Source organism: Manis pentadactyla, chromosome 15 (genome assembly GCF_030020395.1).
Source record: "Manis pentadactyla isolate mManPen7 chromosome 15, mManPen7.hap1, whole genome shotgun sequence".
NCBI lineage: Eukaryota > Metazoa > Chordata > Mammalia > Pholidota > Manidae > Manis > Manis pentadactyla.
Genome location: NC_080033.1, coordinates 14237978 through 14251777, shown reverse-complemented (window position 1 = coordinate 14251777; position 13800 = coordinate 14237978). Strand labels below are relative to the sequence as shown.

At 40.8% G+C, this 13800-nt stretch overlaps 1 long non-coding RNA gene and 1 pseudogene across 1 annotated transcript; both read left to right on the top strand.

The window, feature by feature from the left end:
- The first annotated feature begins 89 nt into the window (after positions 1-89).
- LOC118907954 (uncharacterized) lies at positions 90-2692 on the top strand. The gene is made up of 2 exons (XR_005023047.2): positions 90-292; positions 2146-2692. It is a non-coding gene; the product is annotated as an uncharacterized LOC118907954 (long non-coding RNA).
- A 6987-nt stretch (positions 2693-9679) lies between these two features.
- Positions 9680-12519, top strand: LOC118907972 (intron Large complex component GCFC2-like; annotated as a pseudogene).
- The last annotated feature ends 1281 nt before the right edge of the window (positions 12520-13800 follow it).

Genomic DNA, 13800 nt, shown 5'->3' with positions numbered 1-13800 from the left:
CGTAAAAATCCAGACGTAAAGCTGCCCGAGCCCCAGAGGCTTCTGGGAGTGGCAGCCCGCACTGGCCGTGCGCAAGCGCAGATCACCGCCTGCTCTAGGCTCTGAGCTGGCCACGAGCGCGCTTAGAGGTCGTCAGGGCCTGGAGGAGAGCGGAGGGCAGGCGGGACCAGACCCGGCAGTTCCGAGAAGGGGCCTGCCGAGCTCTTCCGTAACGAGGCCTCAGGACTGTGGGTGAGGGACTGTCCTGTAGAGTCGGTGATGTGGCCCTGAGGACCATCACGTGCTTGCGCCGGTGAGCACCTGAACATAGGACCCTGGGTCTGTTATGTCCCCTGAAATAACGACAATGTGTTCAGTAATATGAGAATGATAACTTTTAATACCACTGCTAAAGGTCTAGCCTGTCCAATAAAGTGTTAAGTAAATTGACTAACATTGTATGCGCATGAAGTTACATTACAGTCTTCATCCTTGGATACATTAAAGATGGACTGAATAATTGTAAGTGGCAAACAACGATCTAAGTAAATATCTTGTAAATGTTTTTATTATTTTGGTTTAAGCTATTAAGTTTTCTAAACAAAACCAAGTGGAGAAATGCAAATATATTTAGAGAGAGAACCTTGACATGATCTTTACTTGTAAAACATAATCGTTATTTATAAGTATCCAAAGTATCTGAATGTTATAAATCAAAAACAAAAGATTAAAATAAATGAATTTGGGGAAAATAATTGTAACAAGTTAAATGGACAAATAGGTCATAATTTATTTTAATGTCTCAATAAAATATTGGGTCAATAACCTAGGAGGAAACGGAACAAAGACTAGAAATTCATCATTCACAAATAGAGTCAAAAAAACATAATTCAAGTCACAACCTAAGACCTTCTTTCTTGATCACATAGGGGAAGGACACTAATTTTCCCTTTACCCTTCTGAGTTATTGGCTGAGACCCGGGTAATAAAAGATTAACAATAGCAGAAGCTTATTAACGTAGGCAGCAGCGTTATCACCTAAGAGAAAGCTAAAGCAAAAATTACTTAAAATGGTAGCTCATAATCCCACATTATATTGCAAAAGGAATAATAAACTTATAGAGATGTCAGGAAACGGAAAGTAGTTTTAGGCTTCAAGTGGGAAGGTAAATATATGGGAAGAAACTAATGGACTAAGGTTTCTTTGCAGAAACCTCTGAAGCCCTCTCTGGGGTGGTAAGAGTCTGTCTCCTGTAAAATAATTTAGTTCCTGCCTTTAGGCATGTAACTCCGGGGGGGAAATCCCGGGACAAAATACCTTTGAAATCGAAATCAGTCAGAGAGAGAAATAAAGTGGGAGAAACCTGTTTATTTCTTACAAGCAGCCATCCCATGTCTCTCCACGCCTGGCTGTAGAAGAAGAGAAAGCGCCACTGGATCTCTCCAGTCCGGATAAGTCCTCAGCTCACCCATGTAAATACCTATTGATATGGAGATGCTACTTCTCCACCCCTAAGAAACACCTACTGACATGGAGATGCCCTAAAGCCAGGCAAGAGATTCTGCAATTTTACCCACAGAACCTACAAATAATTATACCTAGTGAGATTTTTATGCTCCCCTCAGTGCATTTAAGGTTTTCAAATTTCTGGAAGATAGAAAACATTTTGATGGGAAGCAAGAGGTGAAGGTCAATAGAGGGTTGCCAAAAAAGTGCTTACACATACATACATACATTCTGCTCTGAGTGCCTAAATCCAAGTGATAAGTTAGAGGTTTATGTATTTAAAACAGGAAGACATGTTTCCTTTTAAGCTTGGAGATACAGGGAGCTGGAAAGAGCATAGCTCTTATATTTACAAGAAAAAATCTGGGAAAAGTGCAGATTCATGAGTTTTCCTGAAACTATCAGAGAACTAAAGTTACAGTGCAAACAACTAACCTGAAATCTGCTGAGTAAGACAGACCTCTTCAGGGAGAAACAAGACATAAGCATTTGATTCCTGGGACAAATGACACTGAATGCCATATAAACTAGTAAAAAATGTCACCTAGAAATTTTTAATGAACTGCTATAGGCCTAGTGTGGCTTATTGCAAGAGTGTGAAGGACCGAGGGGCCACAGACACAGGGAGTTTCACACTCTCCTATGTACCTTTCCTCCAGGAAACCCCACCAGGATGCCCCTCCCACAGGAAGATCAGGGAGAATGAAGAGAAAGCTTCCTCAGAAAAGGAACAGCAGCCACAGCCGAAATCTGACCAGACTCATCTCTTGTGCTGCAAAGGCTTTAATCTGCAAGGAGAAGTATGACAAGATTATAGACTGAGGAAAATGGTGGAAACCCATCTGAAGGAGAGGAATAGAAAAGGAAACTACCCCTGGAAGAGAGGCAGGAATCTGTGCTAGGTCCTGCATTAAATCTGGAAGAGAGATGGAACTTTTAAAGGCAACACTCCAATGGCTCAGAAACAATGGATGTCATAACGCAACAGGATGACATACTCAAAGTACTTAAACATTCTCAAACCCCTCAGCTGAGAATCTCAAAAATGAAAGTGAAATAAAGAGACTCTCCCCCGCCCACCAAAAAAAAAGGGGGTGGGGGGAAATTCATTACCAGCAGACCTGCCTTACAAGAAATACAGAAGGAAATTTCTCAGGCTGATTGCAAGGGACCCTAGACATTCATTGGAATACACACACACACACACACACAAAAAAAGCAATGATTAAATGTCAATATAATCTATATTTCTTCTTTTTTCTCTTGACCATTTAAAAAGCTGTTGTATAAAACAATATTTACAAAATTATATTGTTGGTCCTGTAAAATACAACAATGTAATATATTTAACAATAACTGCAAAAAAGGATGTGAGTGGGAGAAAAGAGTACAGATATGTCACCAGTCACTCAAATCCACTGGGACAAATAAAACCAGAAATGGTAAGTTTGAAAGTTAATATAACAAACTATAATTACATACTGGCCTCTTAGTTTCTTTAAAGATGCAAAATATTTATGAGATACACAACAATTTTTAGCAATATAATAATATATTTTTAGCATTGGTACATATATAGATTTGTTAGGCAGAAAGACAGATATGAGCGGGATGAAAAGAGGGTGGGGCCCACCAAGAACTCAGGCAGTTATCAGATAAGGCTAGAGAGCAAATAAAGCCGGTGACTTGAAGGGCACAGGTAATCCCCAGATAAAAATGTCAGAGCAGCCCATCCTCAATCCTCTAATCAAATCAAGCTCCCAAGGCCAAAGAACATCAATCAAGGACTTCTTTGCCTTGCCAAAAGCTCCATAAAAAGCCACCTCACAGTAAGCAGCCTGCCTTTGTTTCCCTTGACTCTGGCCCTCTCCTACCCTGGAGTATAATCAAATAAACCTGCCTTTACCTGACTCTAGCCTGCTCCTCCTTTAGAGTGTATTCAAATAAACTTTCATTCTGCTTCACTACTGTGTCTCTGTCCTTCAATTCTTTGTTGCAGTGGGGACAAGAATTGAGGAGAATAAACTCAACCCCCAACATAACCACTATCTTGAAGAAAAACAGCATCAATAAATTCCTTGTGTTAAGCTTATTTTACAGAATATCTAGAGGACTATGGATGGTGACATAATGTCTCTCACCAAAGGTAGACATCATGAGACCACAAGTCAATTCTACCTCCCCTGCCCTTTGCACCATCCTTGAAATCCTTAAAAGACAGAATCCTAAACTCTTAAGTGTGCCTCCCTAAGACTGCCCACACTCCCTTTTCTTCAAGTGTGTACTTTATGCCTTAAAGCCCTCTCACTGCTCAATGGTGTTTTGTGTCTGCACTCTCCCAGTGGTGTCTTTGTTACTTTTACTATTTCATTCACTTTTCTAGACTTAAGCACAAGTCTTCATTCTGTCTCAGTTCTACTACAGACAAGTAAGGAGGGGCTACTGAGATCTTTCAATTGGGCTTGCAAGTTCCCATCACCTGGGTGAACCAGACAGGACTGCAGCTGTACATCACGCTCTTTAGTAGCCTGCCTGAAAATCTCCTTTCTTTGCTTTCGGAAGCTGTCAGAACGTGATCTCACTCCATCCAGTGCTCTGTGGCTCCCCCAAATCCTCGGGTAGTGGGGGCTCAGTTCCCACACTGCAGATTCAAGTGGACACTAGACACCAGATGACCCTGGCTTAAGGAGTTGGCAAGGATTTGCCCTATGCCCAGCAGGAGTTCAATGAACCTTCTTTTCCTCCCCTTGTTCTTCCTTGCTCTCTGCCGCCTGCAGCCTGCTGACATTCCCGGCTACTCTCACTTTAATGAATTATTTTCTTACCTACACTCGTCCGACCTGCACATGAATTCTTTCTTCATCAAAGCCAAGAACTGTCTCCTGGGTTGAGGTCTCACCAAGCATGTAGGGACATCTCCCTGGATTGGACTGCCTGTCAACATATTGACAACTTTGTACTTTGATAAGTATGACAAGAAATTCTTGGAGTAATGACTAAAAGAACCTACAAATTAGTAAAGAGAATAGCTGGAATAATAAAAACAAGCCAATCCAATAAAAAGGAAAGAGAGAAAAAGGAAACATGCAACACGGAGTAAGAAATAAAGTGGCATATCTAAATCGATTAGAAGCTACACAAATATAAAAAGAGTAAATGTTACAGTTAAGAGAGACAGACGTTCTGGAGCATTTAAGTCTCAGACACAGGATCCTTCCACTGCTTGTTCTGTCACTCCCACCTGGTGCAGACCTCGGGTCTGGACTACTCCTGCACTGAGGTCATACACAGCACCTTAACCCTGTCTTGAGGAGCTTCACTAAAGGCTCCTCTGGCCAGAAGGCGGCTGATTCCGGAACAGCACTCCAGCCGCGAAGGCCACTGGGAAACGTAGTCCACCGCTGGAGGTCGGCCGGAGCTGGGCCGCCGACTCACTCTTTGTCCGAAGACTGTTCCTGGAGCAAAGAACTCTGATCCAGCCGTAAGTGAAATGCTTCGGAGGCTTCAGGAACCGTTGGGGAACGTTGCCTGTTCACGTTCAGAAGAGCGTATTCCCATGGACATTGAAGTTCTTACCGGGTAATTGTTATCGCAGCAGGGCCTTCTGGGAAAAGTATTCCAGACTATGAGCCTCGGAACGTGGCCGACCTGACAGGAGACAAGTTGTTGCTAATGGTCTTGTCACCGGAGGGAATGTCGTGGAGGTCTCAATTACTCACAGGAAGAGACCTCTACTCAGGGTGACAATAACCGTGTTCTTGGCTTTGCTGAAAAAGAATTCATGAACTGGCCAAACAGGTGAAAGCAACTAGCAAGGAGTTTATTAAAAGCGAAAGTACACACTCCAGCGGGGAGTGGGTATGCTCCAGAGATGAGCAGCACCGATGAGGTCTGGGTTTGGCAGTTTTGTAGGCAATGTTAAACGCTGGTGGAATATTCATATTAGTGCTGAGAAGAAGTGGGGCTTTCTTAGAATCTGGGTGCCATCTTCTTTTTGTCTGTAGATGGTCTGCCTTGGAACTGTCATGGCAAGGGTGCAGCATGATTTTTAGTAGGTTAATGAGTCCATAATGAGATTTTGTTTTGTTTTGTTTTTTGGTATCATTAATCTACAATTACATGAAAGACATTATGTTTACTAGGCTCCCCCCTTCACCAAGGCCCCCCCACATACTCCTTCACAGTCACTGTCCATCAGCGTAGTAAGATGCTGTAATATCACTACTTGTCTTCTCTGTGTTGCACAGCCCTCCCCATACCCCCCCACACTATACATGCTGATCATAATGCCCCTTTCTTTTTCCCTGCCCTTATCCCTCCCTTCCCACCCATCCTCCCCAGTCCCTTTCCCTTTGGTAACTGTTAGTCCATTCTTGGGTTCTGTGAGTCTGCTGCTGTTTTGTTCCTTCAGTTTTCCTTTTTTCTTATACTCCACATATGAGTGAAATCATTTGGTACTTGTTTTTCTCCGCCTGGCTTAGTTCACTCAGCATAATACCGTCTGGCTCCATCCATGTTGTTGCAAATGGTAGGATCTGTTTTTTTCTTATGACTGAGTAATATTCCATTGTGTATATGTACCACATATTCTTTATCCATTCATCTACTGATGGACATTTAGGTTGCTTCCATTTCTTGGCTATTGTAAATAGTGCAACAATAAACATAGGGGTGCATCTGTCTTTTTCAAACTGGGCTGCTGCATTCTTAGGGTAAATTCCTAGAAGTGGAATTCCTGGGTCAAATGGTATTTCTATTTTGAGCATTTTGAAGAACCTCCATACTGCTTTCCAGAATGATTGACCTAATTTACATTCCCCCCAGCAGTGTGGGAAGGTTCCCCTTTCTCCACAACCTCGCCAACATTTGTTGTTGTTTGTCTTTTGGATGGTGGCCATCCTTACTGGTATGAGGTGATATCTTGTTGTGGTTTTAATTTGCATTTCTCTGATGACTAGAGATGTGGAGCATCTTTTCATATGTCTGTTGGCCATCTGAATTTCTTCTTTAGAGAACTGTCTATTCAGCTCCTCTGCCCATTTTTTAATTGGATTATTTGCTTTTTGTTTGTTGAGGTGCGTGAGCTCTTTATATATTTTGGATGTCAACCCTTTATCGGATCTGTCATTTATGAATATATTCTCCCATACTGTAGGGTACCTTTTTGTTCTTTTCATGGTGTCCTTTGCTGTACAGAAGCTTTTCAGCTTGATATAGTCCCACTTGTTCATTTTTGCTTTTGTTTCCCTTGCCTGGGGAGATATGTTCAAGAAGAAGTCACTCATGTTTATGTCTAAGAGATTTTTGCCTATGTTTTTTTCTAAGAGTTTTATGGTTTCATGATTTACGTTCAAGTCTTTGATCCATTTTGAATTTACTTTTGTGTATGGGGTTAGACAGTGATCCAGTTTCATTCTCTTACATGTAGCTGTCCAGTTTTGCCAGCACCATCTGTTGAAGAGACTGTCATTTCCCCATTCTATGTCCATGGCTCCTTTATCGAATATTAGTTGACCGTATATGTTTGGGTTAATGTTTGGAGTCTCTATTCTGTTCCATTGGTCTGTGGCTCTGTTCTTGTGCCAGTACCAAATTGTCTTGATTACTGTGACTTTGTAGTAGAGCTTAAAGTTGGGGAGCGAGATCCCCCCCCCACTTTATTCTTCCTTCTCAGGATTGCTTTCGCTGTTCGGGGTCTTTGGTGTTTCCCATAATGAGATTTGGGATAAATGGAGGTCATTTTTTCCCGTATCTTGGATCCAGCTAGTTTGAACTGGTTAGAAAGTGCATCCTGTTGATCAGTTCTCAATACTTCTATCTCAGTCTGGGTGCACAACCCCACCAATGGTCACCTAGGCCATGCCTGGAGACTTTGGGGGTACATGCGGCCTCCGTGCACTCACTTGTCCTCGGAGTGCACAGACACATCAGGCCACAGTCTATGCTTTTGTGTCTGGGATGAGTCTGGCTATCCGTTTCAAGCAATGTGGAGTGGGGGAGATAAAGCCTAGGTATCTTAGAAGCAGGCCTGGCCTGCTAGCTGTGGTGGACATACCCACATTCAGCAATGGAGCTGGGGATGTGCATTAGATACACTCTAAGGGATCCACCTATGTGTGACCCCGAGTGTGACTGTATGACAGGATGTTTCGAGTGAAAAGCTGCATGGAGGATGTCGGTCCCCTCCCTGCTTCTGACCCACAGACAAGGGAGGAGATGCGATGAGATATCGAAGACCTGAAAGGGCCAGCCAAGGGACTCAAGGCGTAACATCGCAAGAGTGATGCTGAGAGGGCACCCTTTGTATTTATTGAGCAAATGCAAGATAACAACAGTAGAATTCTGTGGGGGGGACTTAATAGACAACCATTAACTAACTCTAAACTTAATCCTCGGATTCTCCAGTCTCCTGGGGCGCAGCTTCTTACAAGGTATTGAAACAATAGCAAGAGCAATTAGGTCACAGAAACTGTTTTGGTCTTGTTTGTTCTGTTCCTGATCACTTATCAGGAATTACAGGAAAAATAATCAAGTCATATATGATAATACATTTGATTTCTATATTAATCCCACAGAGGATGTGATTTTACCTGAGAGAGAGGGAGAGTGTGCACACCATCATTATCCACATGTGGGTGAAAGGGATTCATTGCCTCTGATTCTGTTTCTTCCACTGAAAAATGGTGAAAATAAGGGCACTTCTTCCTGGATGTCAGTTTACTGGAAAATTTGGAAGATAAAAAGCTAAATAATGTAATAAATAATGTAAAACAGGATTTTTCTATATGAAAGATAAAGTTATTATTAGAATAACAGATTCACATGAATTTTAAATTAGGAAGAAATAACTTAAAGGAACTCATTTCTATGGGATTCCTGTTTTTGTATCAGACCCTCAGAGTAGGCATTTTCTCAGTTGTTTAGGGAATGTTGGTGTAGTGGTTAGAGAAGCCCTGGATTAGGGAATAATTTATAAGAGGCACTGTTGACTGTCATAGATTAGAATTTGGGGTTCAAGATACTAGATGAGGCACTGTAACCCCAGTTCTGTTTAAGGACTTCTGTTTAAGGAACTTGCTTAAGGATGCACCATTCCTTAGTGAGTCTAGACCAGAGTCAGTCTACTAATTTATTCCAGTTTTCCCCAGGTCACAGTGTCTTTGGGATGTGTAATATAATGAGTTGTAAGAAATACATATTTGGTCACTCATATGACCAAATATGTATTTCCCAGGTATTTTGGGACTTCACAGTTCTTGAAAACACTGCGAAGTCTTAAAGGTGAAATGGGTGTTTTGTCATGTTAATGAGAGACTTTGGGACCCCCACCCAGGGGCAGGGGCTGGAGGCTGGATCAGCCAATGGCCAGTAGTTTGGTCAATCACGACTATGCAGTGAAGCCTCACAAAAACCTCTGAGAAAAGCATTTTGCGCTCTTGCTGTGCTTTACCTCCTCTGCCCGGTTGCACCCTTCTTGGTCAGGGAGAGCTTCCATGCTTGGGGAAACAGAACACCTCCATGTGCCACCAAGCCAGGCCCCAAGCTCCACAAGGACAGAAGCTCCTTTATTTGGGACCTTGCCCTATGTCTCTTCATCTGGCTGTTCACTTGTATCCTTTATGCTATCGATACTTCATTAAGCTGGTAAACATTGTTTTCCTGAGTTCTGTGAGCCTCTCTAGCAAATTAAGCAAACCTACGGGGGAGGTTGTTGGAACCTCCAATCTGTAGCTGGTAGGTCAGAAGCACAGGTTACTGCCTGGGGATGGCGACTGGCGTCTGGAGTGGCGGCTAGAGGGGAGTCTGTAGGACAAAGCCCTTAACCTGGAGAATCTGGTGCTGTCTCCGGGCAGATGGCATCAGAATTGATTTGAGTTCTCCAACACCCTGCTAGTGTTTGAGAATTATTTGGTGTAAGTATGTGTGGGAAAACCCCCTCCAACATATTTCCACACACTGGAATTGGGTCAGAGTACCCAAATGTAATTATACTACTATTACTGCTGTGTATAATATTGTTACTGTTATACATATACATAGGAAAGAAATACACCATTGCATTTGGTGTCAGAGATGTTACAGATATAATAAAGTATACTGCTTCACTCAAAGATTCTTCCCATATTTCCCAACAGTTACTTTGCATTTAGATTTAAATGATAAAGTTATTAAGAAATTGGGTACAAAATAAAGAACAGAAATCTGTAAACTTATATAAAAAACCAACTAGAAGATTTAATGAAAGTATCATTTGCAATAAGCAACAAATAAGATTAAGTACCTTAAAACAAATGTAAGAAATGTGCAAAACATTCATGAGGATATTACCATTGAAGGACATAAAAGAAGATAACAACTGAAAAGACATGTCATAATCTTGGAAAGGAAAATCCATTTCATAAAGATAGCAATTCTACCCAAGTCATTTTGTTAATTTAATGAGACTCACATAAAAACACCAGCACTACTTTTTTAAAATTAGTTAAGATGATTTTAAAATTCATACGGGAAAAAACCGTAAGAATAGACAGTTAAGTGACAGCGATGGCACGGAAGAGCCATCTGCTGAGCACGGGGCACCCGCGGAGCAGGCGGCCCAGGGGTCCAGCGCCCTGCGCGGGAAGGGCCGCCCTCTGGAGGAGGTCGCGCTGTGGTCTCGGAGCGGCCCCTTCGCGCCCGGGGCTCTCGGGCCGGGGCCTGGCGTGGGGGTGTTCCTGGCGTCCCTGCGCGGACAGCGGCTCGGGCGTCCGAGAATGCAGAACGGTTGATCTTTCGACAGACGAAGAGGATGGAACATATCGTTCCTCTGGAAGTAAGGATGATCAGAATTCATCTTCCGACAGCTCTAGCTCTCTGGAAGAATTTTCATCAATATGAAATATCCCTGATGGAGCTTTTATTCATTCAGGCAGCCCGCAGAAAACGTCAGCTGGCCAGGACCCAAGATGACTATGTTCCTTTGGATGCAAAACATACCTCCACCATCTCTGGTAAGAAGGGAAACAGTGATGAAGACCCTGAGAGTGAGCCCGATGACCATGAAAAGAGAATACCATTTACCCCAAGGCCTCAAACACTTAAAGAATGGCTGAAGAAACAACAACCAGAAATGAAGAAACAAGTGAAGAAAGTCAGGAAGATGGAAATCCAGATATTTGGGAATAGCAGCAAATGAGGAAAGCAGCTAAAATCACAGAGGGAGGGGACATAGATCTTGCCCACAGCAGTGAATTTCAAACAGTGAAGAAGTTTGATACTTCCATTTCATTTCCACCAGTAAATTTATAAATTATAAAGAAACAGTTAAATACCAGATTAACATTACTACAGGATACTCACCGCTCACACCTGAGGGAATATGAAAAATATATACAGGATGTCAAGAGCTCAGAGTACCATCCAGAACTTAGAGAATTCACCAAATCAAGCTCTAAATTTTAAACTCTATAAAAGCATGATAATTTATGTGGAAAATTATTGACTGTATTGATGAGGAGATTATCAACATCCAAGAAGTAGAGTCATCCACGCATGCACTCCTTTTAAAACAAGCCATGGCCTTTATGAAATGCAGGCAAGATGAATTAAAACATGAGTCAATGTACTTACAACAGTTATCATGCAAAGCTAAGACATCAACAAATGGAAGCTTGACTATACATGAAAAAACTCAATGGATTTTACAAGAGATTGAACCTCGAAAAGCCCAAAGAAGACTCGCAAGAGCCCTTTCTGGGAATTGTGATCATCAGGAAAGGACATCTAGTGATGATGAACTATCGTCAGCAGACACGATTGACTTCCAAAAAAGTCAAGGTGACATTTTACAGGACCTTAAGAAAATTTTTGAAGATGTGCAGGATAATTTTTGTAATATCCAGAATATTTTGTTGAAATTTCAACAATGGTGAGAAAAGTTTCCTGATTCTTATTATGAAGCTTTTAAATCCCCTAATAAGAGTTCAGCTGATTGATTGGAATCCTCTTATTAAGTTATTAAATCCTCCATATAAAACAGATGCTGTGGTTCACATCTGTAGAAGAATTTATGGACAGCAGTATGGAAGACTCAAACAGACATAGTTCTGATAAGAAAATCTTGTCTGCTATCATCAACAAAACAATTATTTCTCGACTTACAGAGTTCGTAGAATTCATTTGGGATCCCTTGTCAACCTCACAGACAGGAAGTTTAATTCTGGAACATTCCACTTGTGAAAATGAAATTAGTAAAGGCAAATAGGATTTACTTTCATCCATTAAGAATGAAGAAGGCAATAGAAGATGATATTTTTATTCCTCTATATCCAAAGAGTGCTGTGGAAAACAAAACATCACCACATTCAAAGTTCCAAGAAAGACAGTTCTGGTCAGATCTAAAGCTCTTTGGCAACATTCTTCTTTGGAATGAACTCCTCCCAGATGACACCTTGCAAGAGCTAGGACTAGTGAAGCTGCTAAATCGTTACCTTATTATAGCTCTTAATGCCGCACCTGGACCAGATGTTGTCAAAAGTGCAGCCAGGTGAAGTAAAGACTTAAGTGTAAAAAGTGAAACTGAAATACTGTACTGAGAAGATAAATGACTATCTGATGGTGAGGGAGTCCTTTCTGAACTTAAAAGCAAAAGAAGAAATGATGAGAAAAGGTAACAGCCTATTTATCAGAAAAGTGATTCAAAAATTCTGCCGTGAGAACATCTATTCCCCAGCTAGAAAACTTCATCCATTTTTTATTGCAATATGCACACAGGTTATCTGGAAGTGAATTCAGGAATGAAGTCAAAGAAATTATTATATGGTGAAAATAAAAGCTTTGAAACAAGCAGAATCCTTCATAGAAGAACACCACCTAGACCATCTTAAGTCAGTAATTAAAGAAGTTTGAGTAAACTTTATAGGAAAATACTAAAATGAGACTTTAATACAGTCACACTCAGCTCCTTTGCTTGGGGATGGGGAGAAGCAGGTACCTCTCATTTATTCCCAGTAATGGAGAGAAGGATTTGCCGAAAAATAAACTCTGTCCTTCCATTCCCTCTATGAGGTTTTACTGTCTTGTGTCATGAGAGGCTACCCCTCCTGATTCTGTGGTGGTTGTAGGAATTAAGCACACAGGGACAGTAAGAGTTTAACATATTTCCCTTTGATTCTTTTGACTTTTTCCATTTTTGTGAACTTAAAGAAACAGCCTATAGCTATTTTGACTTTGGTGAGTCTTCTGTCCAGAACCATAAAGACATCTTTTAGTTAAAAAGAAAAAAAGAATAGACAGTTAACTCTGAAAAAATAGATTAATGAGGGAGTACTGGCCCTAATTAAAAAATATACTGATGCATAAGCTGACCAATGGAACAGAGTGAACTGGGTATGTAGTCTGGAAATAGATCCAAAAACATAAGATTTGGTATACTTCCAATGTGACATCTCAAGTAGACTAGCAATTGCATTGATTATATGGTGACTGAGTGTCCATTCTTGAAATAAAGAAAGAGAGGTAGGGGCAGGGGAGAAAGGAATGAAGGTAGTTGGATCCATATTTATCTTAGGATAAATTTCAAATAGTGCAATGATATGGATGGAAGGGAATATTTTTACTTTGAATATCTGGTTGTTCCGATACTATTTGTTGACCTGACTATACTTTCTCTAATGAACTTCCTTGTACCTTTGTAAAACTTCAATTGATCATGTATGTATGGGCCTATTTCTGGACTCTGTATTTTGTTCCATTAATCTGTTTGATTATCTTTTGTGAGGGCAATTCCACAATCTATATTGCCACCACATAAACTTCAAAGTCAGGAAATATGTCCTCCAACTTTGTTCATTTTCAAAGTTGTTTTGAGTATTCTAAGTCTTTTGCATTTCCATATAAATTTTAGAGTCAACTTACCAATTTCTATAAGAAGGCTGCCGGGATTTTGATTGGGGTTGTGTTGATTATAGATCAGTTGGGGCAGAAATGACATCTTAGGAACATTGTGTCTTCTAATCCATGAATATAATGTCTATTGATGTACATATATTTATTTAGGTGTTTTTTAATTTCAGCAGTGTTCAGTAGCTTTCAGTGTACAGGTCTTACATATTTTGGGTCAGATTTATTCACTTAATTATCTCATATTTGGTGCTATTTTTAAAAACTTATCTTTTTTAGTTTTAATATCCAATTGTTGCTAGTTTAAGGAGTACAGCTGATTATTTGATAAGAAATAAAATTGACTTTGCTAAACTCTCATTAACTTTTTTGTGTAACTGATAGGATTTCCTCATTTGTGAAGAGAGAGTCTAATTATTTTTAATTCTGGTTAC